This window comes from Sus scrofa, chromosome 1 (genome assembly GCF_054392235.1).
Source record: "Sus scrofa isolate SSC_HxYL_T2T_F1_AM1 chromosome 1, Sscrofa_HxYL_maternal_Yorkshire_Landrace_v2.0, whole genome shotgun sequence".
NCBI lineage: Eukaryota > Metazoa > Chordata > Mammalia > Artiodactyla > Suidae > Sus > Sus scrofa.
In genome coordinates this window covers 144,865,170-144,876,741 of record NC_139383.1, presented here as the reverse complement: position 1 = coordinate 144,876,741, position 11,572 = coordinate 144,865,170, and the positions used below count along the sequence as shown (strand labels likewise).

Here is an 11,572-nt window from a genome sequence, read left to right as displayed (position 1 = left end):
TCCAGGAGAGAAATGATGGAGCGTGGAATCAGGATGATAATAGCAATTTTGGTGATAAGTGGGAAAATTCCAGCTCTATTTTGAAAGTAGAGCTAATAGAGTGACATGGATTAAATATGGGATGTGAGAGGAAGAAATCTCTGAAGAACGATGCTAGTGTCATGAATTAAATAAATAAATACATGTAAGGAACTTAGACTTGTACCCAGTATATAACATTCAATTTTGTTATACTAGAATGTTCTTATTAACTCTACTACTCTTAGTATGGGTAACTAGAGCAGTGACAGACTGCAGACCAGTTTCAGCATCTAAAATACAATTTTAAAGTTCTATAATAGTGGTATTTACCATTTCGAGTCAAATATTTAAGGAGCCTGCAATCTAGTTAGGGATGACAGATACAAGTGTTTGGAACATGTCATCCCCAAATATGCCATTTTGGTATACTGATTATTTTAAGTTGAGGGCACTTGAGAAATAGCATATGCAAGAAGGGCACTCTGACCTTATTATTTTTGAAAGCAGGAGATAAAACTCCCATGTAAAAAGTGCCCTTCCTGTACTTGGTGGGGAAAAAAACATTTTCGTTGCCAGAGGTGGAAAGTGGAGAATCAAGGCCAAAAGAAATCTGAGTGAACAGAACTTGTTAAAATACAAATCATTATCCTTGTTTCATGTCTCCACATAGTTTATTTACTTTTCCACAATTACCTCTCTTGTTCCAACCTACTGTAGAAGCATGTAGGTTCTGCCATCTTTGACAGGGTCAGGGGGAGGGGAGGACTTTATTCTATTGTGAAGTCTCCCATTTCCATGTAAGACATTTTAGTAAAACTCGTATGCCTTTTTCCTATTAATCTGTTATATGTGAGTTTGATTCTTGGCCAGAGAATTTACAAGTGTGGAGGAAGATGATACCAGATTACCCAGTGTCATGAAAAGCCAAAATGAGTAATTTCAACACCAGTGTGTTTAAGAAAATGCTTTAATTTATTTTGAAACACATATATCAATCCTGAACATAGTAACACACTAACATTGAAACTTGATGAAGTGTTTTTAAAAGGACTGGCGGGAGTTCCCATTGTGGCTCAGCAGGTTATGAAACCAGCTAGTATCCATATGTGGGTTTGATATCTGACCTGGCTCAGTGAGTTAAGGATCCGGCATTGCTGTGAGCTCTGGTGTAGGTTGCATATGCAGCTTGGATGCTGTGTTGCTGTGGCTGTGGGGCAGGCTGGTAGCTACAGCCCTGATTCGACCCCCAGCCTAGGAGTTTCCATATGCCACAGGGGCGGCCCCCCCAAAAAAAAGAAAAGTAAAAAAGGACTTGTAAGTTAATAAGGAAAACCTGTTTTTAAGTAGGAATGAACATTTGTTGATAATAATTTGCCCAAACTTCAAGAAAATTTGGCTTAGCAAGATCCCTGTTCTACATCACTAGTGTAAAGGCAACTGCAGCCCAGTCAATGTCAACAAGTCAATAGATTTCATAGCAAATAGTCTAAAGTAATTCCTTTTATAATGTATTGAAATGACTTGCCTAAGATTCACCTCTCAAAGGCATTCTGAGTTTCCTTCAATCTCAAATGGTTATAGATGACTATGGATTAGTTTGTAGAGCCAACAAAATAGGTGAGTGGAAAATCAGCCTCAAAAAATCTCAGTCACTTGCCAGTTTACTTAGGGGAAACTCTTCATAGCCAAACACTGTTGCTGGTAATAAAAAGTTGCAAGCTGTCACTGAATTCTGCTTCCTTGGCAGCACATCTCAATGATAGATGGAGATGATTGATAAAGATTCAGATAATCAAATTTAAGACTCTGCAGGTAGTTACTTCTCGACATCTTGAAAGGATTAACATCTCAAGCCAGTGCATCTCCCTGAATCATGCCATGTAGGGAGTTATCAGATAGTTTCCTGGTGAGGATTTAGGAAAAAAGGAATTAAATAATTATTTGGAGCATCAATTTAAGGGCATCATTATATGAGTGTCTGATGCATTTATTTTAATAATGACAACTTATATGGACAAGGCACTCTTCTAAATGTTTTATGGTGTCGTGACATTTAAATATCACAGCAAACCTATGAAGTAAGATACATTGTTATTCCTGTTTGCAGATGAGAAAACTGAGCACAAAGAAGTTAAATAATCTGCCTGTATTAGTCATTTGGGGCTGATTTCACGAAGTACTCTAATCTGGGTGATTTAAGCAACAGATATTTCTTAATAGTTCTGGAGGCTGGGAAGTCTGAGATCAGAATACTGATATGATCAGATTCTGGTGAGAATTCTCTTCCTGGCTTGTAGATGGGTGTATCCCCAGGGTGGAGAAAGTTTTCTTACAAGAGTACTAATCCCATTCATGAGGGTCCAAAGTCATTTCCTAATTACCTCCCAAAGGCCTCACCTCCAAATACCATGATACTGGGGATTAGAGCTTCAACATAAGAATTTTGGGGTGACACAAACTTTCAGTCTATAGCTCAGTCTTAAATCCTAGAACAAATAAGTGACAGAACAGAGATTCAAACCTAGGCAGCCTAGCTCTAAAGTCTATGCTCTTAACCACTATACTATATCTGCCACTGAATATCATATTTCAGATTTTCTAAGAGATTGTATAGAGATCTTCATTTTAGTTAACTCCTTTTTTGATATCGGAGTCTAATTTTTAAAATTGTTATTACTGTGCATAGCAAATGAAATGTACCTGCTTATTATTAATTTCATAATTTATCTTTAGAGAATAACCTTTATTCCTTTACTCAACTGGTATTTATTGATTGCCTATGATATTTATTTATCAAAATTTTATTTTATTTTTATTACATTTATTTATTTATTTATTTATGTCCTTTTACCTTTTCTAGGGCCACTCCTGTGGCATGTGGAGGTTTCCAGGTTAGGGGTCGAATCAGAGTTGTAGCCCCCTGCCTAAGCCAGAGGCACAGCAATGCAGGGTCCGAACCATGTCCGAGACCCACACCACAGCTCACGGCAACGCCGGATCCTTAACCCACTGAGCAAGGCCAGGGATCAAACCCACAACCTCACGGTTCCTAGTCGGATTTGTTAACCACTGCGCCACGACAGGAACTCCTGCATTTATTTTAGTTATAGAAAATGGTACCATTTATATTAGAAGCTTTTGAATATTTTAATAAAATGCGTTTATAAATATAAACTATGAATTAAATTTCATTTCCCTTTTTTTTTTTTTTTTTGCCTTTTTTTCTTGGCCCACTCCCGCGGCATGTGGAGGTTGCCAGGCTAGGGGTCTAATTGGAGCTGTAGCTGCTGGCCTACGCCAGAGCCACAGCAACGTGGGATCCGAGCCGCGTCTGCAACCTACACCATAGCTCACGGCAATGCCGGATCCTTGACCCACTGAGTGAGGCCAGAGATCGAACTCGCAGCCTCATGGTTCCTAGTCAGATTCGTTAACCATTGTGCCAAGACAGGAACTCCTAAATTTCATTTCTTTATGAAAATTCAAAACAGAAAGGTGAAGAAAACTAAATTAGATCTGGATAATTTGAGTTATGCAATATTTAATATTCAACAAATTTGGCTAATTTGAAAAAAATCTGGATAAATTTCCTTTATCATTCAAGATAAATTAATGATTGAACAAGTTCATGCATTTATCACATTTGAAGTCTAGTCCTTTTTGTCATAATCAGAAGGAAACAGTACTCATTTTTCTTGGCTAAACATTTTGTATACAGCATTACTTTTTTTAAAAAAAGCCATAAATGCTGGACTCTTGGGCATGGCAAGCCTAGTGAGGGTAAGCTGATAGCTAGCTGTGTATTCCCTGATTTCAGTGGCACTTGAGCTCAGCATCCCTTCTCAGTGGAAATGTGGGAGAGTAGAGATCTCTTAAAGCCATGGAGTGAACAATGTACACCTCTCCTGGGATGAATGTTTCCCCGCATCTAGAACATGAGAGAGGGCTGGGAGCCCAGAGCCACCTGTTGCCCTGGTCCAGCCAGTCTCCTCCAGAAGAAGCCTTGCCAAAGTCAGGTCAAGAGTAGGGGCAGATCCTATGGCAAAGAGCAGCTTTGTCCCCATTCTCTGCTGGAGCTACTTCCTCCTTATTCTTTGCTGCTTTTCAAATCATGTAAATATATGCCATGTCAGTGGCCAAATGGGCTGGTGGTGGCAGAGAAGAAGGCTGAGATAAGAGAAGATGAGGGATGTGGTGAAGGATCACACATCCAGTCTGCCAGGAAATGTGTCACAGGGACCTCCTCAAAAAACAGGGATGGGCCCTGCATTTCCTATGTTAAACACCTGATTTGATATCAGAGAGATACAGCTCTTGTGCTGTCCCAGAAGTGAGTTCCAAAAGATGGCACCTCCTTGATCTTAGAATCCAGCCTCCAGATTAATAAAAATTACCATGTCCTTGAACATCAGTGCAGATGACTCAAATGTTTATCAAAATTTTAAATGCTTATACTCCTACAGAAATATTCTGCAGTTGTGTATGTGCAAAAATGTACCAGAATGTCTGCTGCAGCATTATTTGCAAAATGGAAATATCAAGACAGGGACTTTAAAATCACCATATGTTACCTATAACATTATTTATTATTATATTTTATTGTTATATAATTATTTTTCATTCATTTATTGAACTGTTCTTGTATTTAGTAGCTACTTACTATACATTTATTGACATGTGTATATGTAATTAACCTAAATTTCATCAACAGAACTAGTTAAATAAATTATGGTGCTTCCACACAGTAAAATAATGTGTAACAGTTAAAGAAAAATGAAAAAATTTTAAGACATATTTTCAAGTATAAAAAGCAAGTTGCAGAAGATGTTTTGTGTCAAAGGAAAATTAAACATATTTACATAAATATATGAGTAAGTATTAAAGGCTCTTTAATGATATATATTAAATTATTAACATGATACTGCTTATGAGAAAAATGGGACATGGGATTTCTCCTTTTGCTTCACATGTCTGTATTGTTTGACTTTTTGATAAATATGTATATGCATTACCTGTACATTTTAAAAGGCTAGCAATTTAGCTCCATTAACAAGTCAATGAAATAAAATAACATATGATATCTTAACTTTCAGGTTAGCAGAGATTATGATGAAGGTAAAGACCAATGTTGGCAAGAACACGGGGAAAGGAACAATCTCATGCTTAGTTGCTGGAGAAGTAAGTACAACTTTTTTGGAGGGCAGTTTGGGACTACATATCAAATCTTTCACATGCATACACTCTGACTAAGCATTCACATCATTAGGGGTTTATGTTAAGGAGATACTTGGAGAATAGTACAGAGAATGTTCTTAGTGATGTTGTTTATAATATTGAAAAACAGAAAATAAGTTAATATCAATAATTAGGGGATTGGTTAAATAATTATGTCATGGTAAATGTAGCACAGTACATCTCTACAAAATTATGAAATAATTATAAAAGGGACACCCTTATTTGTTAGTATGTAAATATAACCATGAGTTGCAATATGATTGTATTAACATACAAAGAATACTCACACACACACATATATATCGGCACATATATGGGAGACAGTGCAGAATCAAGGTTAAGTACTTGTACTCTAGAGTCAGACTCCCTCATTTGACTGTCAGAACTGCCACTTAGTAAGCTTTGTAATCTGAGACAATGTACTGAAGAATTCTTTGTTTTAGTTTTGTTATCTTTAATGTGGGGTTAAAATATGATCCACACAGGATTGTTGTAAGAAATAAATTGTTTATTATAATAACATAGTCTATTTTAATTTTATGTAAAAAGACCTGGAAAAACATGTTAATGGCAGTAGTCTTTGGGAGGTAAAACTGAATGGATATTTTTTTCTTTCTTATGTACACCCGTCTATATCAGTTAATTTTCCAAAATTAACACATATATTTGTAAATAAAGTAGATATTTGGAAGAATGGATGATTGGTCGAATGGAAGGAAGGAAAGAAGGAAGGGAGGGAAACAGGATACCTGATTGCTTTAGGCTAGGTCTCAGAGGTAGGCAATACTTTGATGAAGTTATAGAAAAGTATAGGCTCTAGTCTTTCCCATTCTTCCAGTGTAGATAAGGCTGTAGGGAAATGATGAAAGCTACATAGCATCATGGAAGACTCATGAATAAACCAGAGTGTATATAAGTCAGTTGATTTTTTTTTTTTTTTTTTTTTTTTTTTTGGTCAGAAGGAAAGGCAAATTGGAGATAAATCCTTTTCTTGAAACATTTCTGACAAATTAAAACCACAGTAAGATACCAGCACATACCCACTAAAATAGAATAGTGGCCATAGTAAAGACTGGTAATACTAAGTGTTAACAAGGATATGGAGCAACTAAAACTCTAGGATATTGTTACTAGGAGTGTAAAAATGGCACAGCCTCTGTTTAAAACAGTTTGGCTGTGCCACATAAAATTGAATACATTTTACCTTATAACCCAGCAATTCCACTCCTACTTTTTACTTCAGATAAATAAACACATATATCCATGCAATGGTATATTTGAATATTCATAGCAGCATTATTTATAACAGCTAAAAACATAAAGTCACTCATATTTCCAACTGATGAATAAGTAAACAAATTATGGTATGTGCATACCATAGAATATTGGTATATTGTTCAACAATATACACAGAAACATGGATGAATTTTACAAGCATGCTAAAGGAAATGAAGTCAAACTCAAAAGACTACATTTTGTATGATTCCATTTTTATGAAATACTAGAAAAGGCAAAGCTACCTGCATAGAAAGGGTATCAGCATTGCTTGGAGTCAGGAATGAGAAAAGGTTCATCAAGTGCAAAAGACTTAAGGAGAATTTTTAGGGTGAAGGAACTGTTTTACATCTTGATAGTAGAAGTGATTATGCAATGGTATGCAATTACCAGAATTCATCAAACTGTATACTTAGAATAGGTAAAATTTATTGCATGCCATTAATACCTTAATTAACAAAGCAGTTATTGTTAAAGATGGAGCCTGTTTTTATTATTTGATAAATGGTATAATTTTATCAATTCTGGTTCTCAAAATATAAATGTATGTTTGAGTATTTGTATCTAGAATTAAACTTTGAAGGAGATTAGTATATCTACATCCTTTGGTAGGGCATCTTTTTACTTTCATTCTTTTTCCCAAACAATGGGAGTTCTAAAATTTCTATATAAAAAATGTTTTAGGAGTGGCTATATAGTTTAAAATGAAGGCAAGGGGACTTGTCTTAAAACTGCATTTGTATATTAAGCACAGTCTTATTCAAGTTGTGAGTTTATTTGAGGGGAGCATTAGAGATTATTGGGAGGCTAAAGCCTCCAAAACCATCTTAAGTGGCATTTGCATTTTCAAATACTGTATTGATTTCAGTGAGGCACTGGTCAGTTATAAATATCTGAAATAAAATTTGCATTACACATTAATATTATCAGCAACATATTTTAAAACTTTGCCTTAAGGGTTTACTTCTGCAGGCAGCTAATTTCTTCATTGTTCTGTTTTCCTCTATTTAGTTTCAAATAGGGAGAGATAATAATACCATATTCTTTATTTCTAAATTTTGGTAATCATTACGTTGAGACTCTATATCTCTTAGTTTTCATGCATATATTCAATAATTCAAAATGCAATAACAATTCAGTTTTTATCCTATGCCTTTGTAATGGACTTCAGATGATATCAAGATTGAAAGTTATGACAGTATTTTCCTGAAATTAGAATGTATGTTTTGGAGTCAGGCAAGCCTGGGTTTGAATTCTGGTTCTGAGATATTTATTTTTAATTTCAGTAATATGTTTTTCCTTCATCTGAGAAATAGGGGTATCCATATTTACTTTATGATGTAAGTTAAATATATGTGTATAAAAGTTCCCATTGTGGCTCAACAGGTTAAGGACCTGATGTTGTCTCTGTGAGGATGCGGGTTTGATCCCTGGCCTCGCTCGTTGAGTTAAGGATCTAGCATTACCACAAGCTACAGCACTGGTCCCAGATGCAGCTAGGATTCAGTGTTATTGTGGCTGTGGCATAACCCTCAGCTGCAGGTCTGATTCGACCCCTAGCCCAGAAACTTAAAAAAAAAAAGTATATACACACACGCACACACACCAGTCATAGTTAACTACTATGCCAAAAAGGAGTTAAGAGAGACTCATATAAGAATACTGTACTCCTTCAAAGAAAGGCAGAAAAAAAGAGGAGAATGGGGAAAATTAGACAGAAACAAATATCAAGATGGTGGATTTAAATCCAATAATATCAATTATCACATTAAACGTCAATGTCTAAATACCTAAAATGCAGGTTGAAAGACTGGACAAGAAGGGAAGATCGAACTAGATCATATTTACAAGATACTTTAAATGTGAAGAGGCAGACAGGTTAAAAATAAAAGGATGAAAAATATAAACATGTACCACGCAAACACTGGGTGTGAAAAACTGGGGTGACTATGCATAATCAGACAATGTAGATTTCAAAGCAAGGAATAAAATGAGTCTCACTCCCTCCTCAGACCTCCAGTCCTCCAGATCCCTTCTTGTGAGGCAACACATTACCCATTGTTCTGTATCTTTCCAGAATGAATTTATGAATATGTAAACATATATCACGTTTATTTTTCACCAGGGGGAGCATACTATATTCACTGCTGTGTACTTTGTTTTTCCAAATATATCTAGGGCATTGTTTTGAATCACTATATATAGCTCTATCTCATTCTTTTTAACTACAGCATAGTAAAGAATAAAGTTTTTTTTTTTTTTTAAGGTCTCTATCAAGAACACCAGGGTATTCAAATTCTAGCCAATATGACTGGGTGAAACCCCTCTAAAATAAGATTGGAATGTAATTAATTTAAAGAATGCCAGACACCTGCATCTTCAGCACATTCAAAACTAGGATCACTATCTTAACACGTCACACTCCTACACCATTAACCTAACTCACAATTTATTGTTTTTTGAGGATATCACCTTCCACCTATTTGGTCTCCAAGGTAATTCCTAACTTCTCCCTCTCCCTTATCCTCCCCAAAAGTGCAACCAAGTCTTAGAGATTCTACTCTCAAGATGTCTCAGTAAGTGGGAGATGTATATAAAATTATTCTTATAGTTCATTGCTACCTATTCCATGTATTAGAAATAAGACTAATATTTCAATCTCCATTACCAGAGGTTTTGTCTATAAAATTGCCTCATAGAAGAAATTTAGAGTTATTCAAAGTGACAAATTGATATCTTTAACTTTATTTAAAATGTTTCTTTATAGATTCATTCTCTATAATTTTATACATTGTTCTTATTTAGGAAAATGTTTCTGGTCTAGTGGGATATGTAGTGTTGTTTAACTATAATGGGGATTTATGGATCATCTTTTTTTCTGGACTAATGCCAAGTACTTTAACAAGTTCTGTTTCATATATCCTAGTAATATCCTTTTGAAATAGGAAGAAAATATTTTCGTTTCACTTTATTAATGAAAGAACAGAAACATAGATATATCAGTTAATTAGTGTTTGCCTACACAGTGTGTTAATTAGGGTCTAGAACCCAGGTTTCCTGACTCTCAAGCCAGATTTTAAGTTTCAGGATCATAAAACTGTCACCTCTGCAATTTTTAAAAAGTGATAGCATATACTATCACACATTCTCAATTTCTAGAGCTAAGTAATAATCCATTAAAGAAAGAAAAAAAAAAGGTATTCCTTCAAATCTCACTGGAAAAAGACATTTCTCAAGAAATGTAGAGAATACACATTCAGCCACTGATTCTCTTCATCAAAAACTTCTCTGTAAGATGAGATTAAAATGTGATGACATCAGACTCAATGTTACACTTATTTTTAGTCCTTTAAATTATTGTCCAAACATATAAATGCCCTAGACTCTAAATCAATCATTTGAAACTGGTCAGCTACAGCTTTGAAAATATTGGGAGCATCATAAACATCACGCCCATCTGTCACTTCTCTTTCATCATGGAACATATACAGCCTGTAATCATTCATAGCAATATCTCATGGTTCTGGTAAAAGTTCATGAATAACCTTCTCTGTCCAGCTGTGTATTTCTGAGTAATTAGATGAATTCAAAAATCCAACAAATTAAATTCTAAATGGTGACTCAATGGCAACAGGAAGAGTTGAATAAACGAGTTTGTTTAAATGGAAAACTAACATTTCTCTGAAGTAGAGCAATTTGCAAGAAGAACTAAAAAAAAAAGAAGCCTATGAAAAGAGAATTTAAACTTGGAAAATTTTTATTGCAGTTATAGTAGTATGTTAGAATTGGATTGAGCAACATTTTAACTATGGCCATTTTCTTTTTGAGATTTCATTTCATCAATAAGATGTTTGCACATTTTATAGAACCAAATAGATTAAATTTCTATTGTGTTTAGCAATGTATATTTTGGATTATGAGTGTGCATAAGTCTAATATTTTTTTCATTTCTTATTTCTATATCTGGGTATGTACATATACATGGAGAATAAGTGATATTTTAGAACTATTTGTGAGGAAGGAGAACATATAGTTGGTGTGATTGAACTTATCTACAGTTAAAAAAGTATGTCAGAAATGAAATAGGATTAAGCAAGCAAAATTTACTATATAAGCATTGATGTAATCAAAAGAATGGGAGATGTTTGTTGATAAATAATAGGCAGAGCTTCTGTTGTGGCTCAGTAGCTTAAAAAACTGACTAGTTTCCATGAAGATGTGGAAGTCCCTGGCCTTGATCAGTGAATTAAGGATTTGGCATTATCGCAAGCTGCTGTGTAGGTTCCAGATGTGGATCTGATGCGGTGTTGCTCTTGCTATAGAGTAGGCTAGCAGCTGCAACTCTCATTCCACCCATAGCCCAGGAACTTCCATATGCCCAGGTTCAGCCCTAAACATAAATAAATAAATAAATGGCAATGAATTCCTAAAATTATTCATTGCACAATTGGTATTATAATTCTAGAAATTAGACAAAAACATTCTTCTGTATCTCCTTACAAATACTGATTTTAATTTTTCCACATATAATTTTTATTTTTAATCTATGTACAAACATAATTTTAACACAGTTGTTATTTTGAATGGATGTAATTTTGTGTTCTGAATTTGAAAAATTAATGCTTTTTTTACAGAGAAGACATTCTTTGAAAAAGTATAGTGGATGTTAATTTGATTTAATACTTCAAAATATTGATAATAAAAAAGGAAGAATTGTTCTCTAAAATCTCCTCCAGTGTTTCGTTTGTTTGTTTGTTTGTTTGTCTTTTTAGGGCTGCACTCGAGGCATATGGAGTTTCCCAGGATACCTCTAGCTGCTGGCCTACGCCACAGCCACAGCAATGCCAGATCCAAGCCATTCCTGCAGTCTAAACCACAGATCACAGCAATGACAGATCCTTAACCCACTGAGTGAGGCCAGGGAATGAACATGCATCCTCATAGGTGCTAGTCAGATTCATTTCCACTGAGCCACGATGGGAACTTCTCCTCCAGCGTTTTTAGAAATAAAAGGTGAAGATATAAATTAACGAAGAACAAA

The 11,572-nt window shown here is 35.0% G+C and overlaps 1 protein-coding gene across 3 annotated transcripts in view; it reads left to right on the top strand.

Moving 5' to 3' along the window:
- Window positions 1-11,572, top strand: part of LOC102166428 (uncharacterized) — a 531,894-nt gene that overhangs the window by 3,101 nt on the left and 517,221 nt on the right. For all 3 annotated transcript variants that reach the window (XR_014814706.1, XR_014814708.1, XR_014814714.1), the window contains exon 2: window positions 5,115-5,199. The gene's annotated coding sequence lies outside the window, so the exon portion shown is untranslated. The remainder of the gene's footprint in view (window positions 1-5,114; window positions 5,200-11,572) is intronic.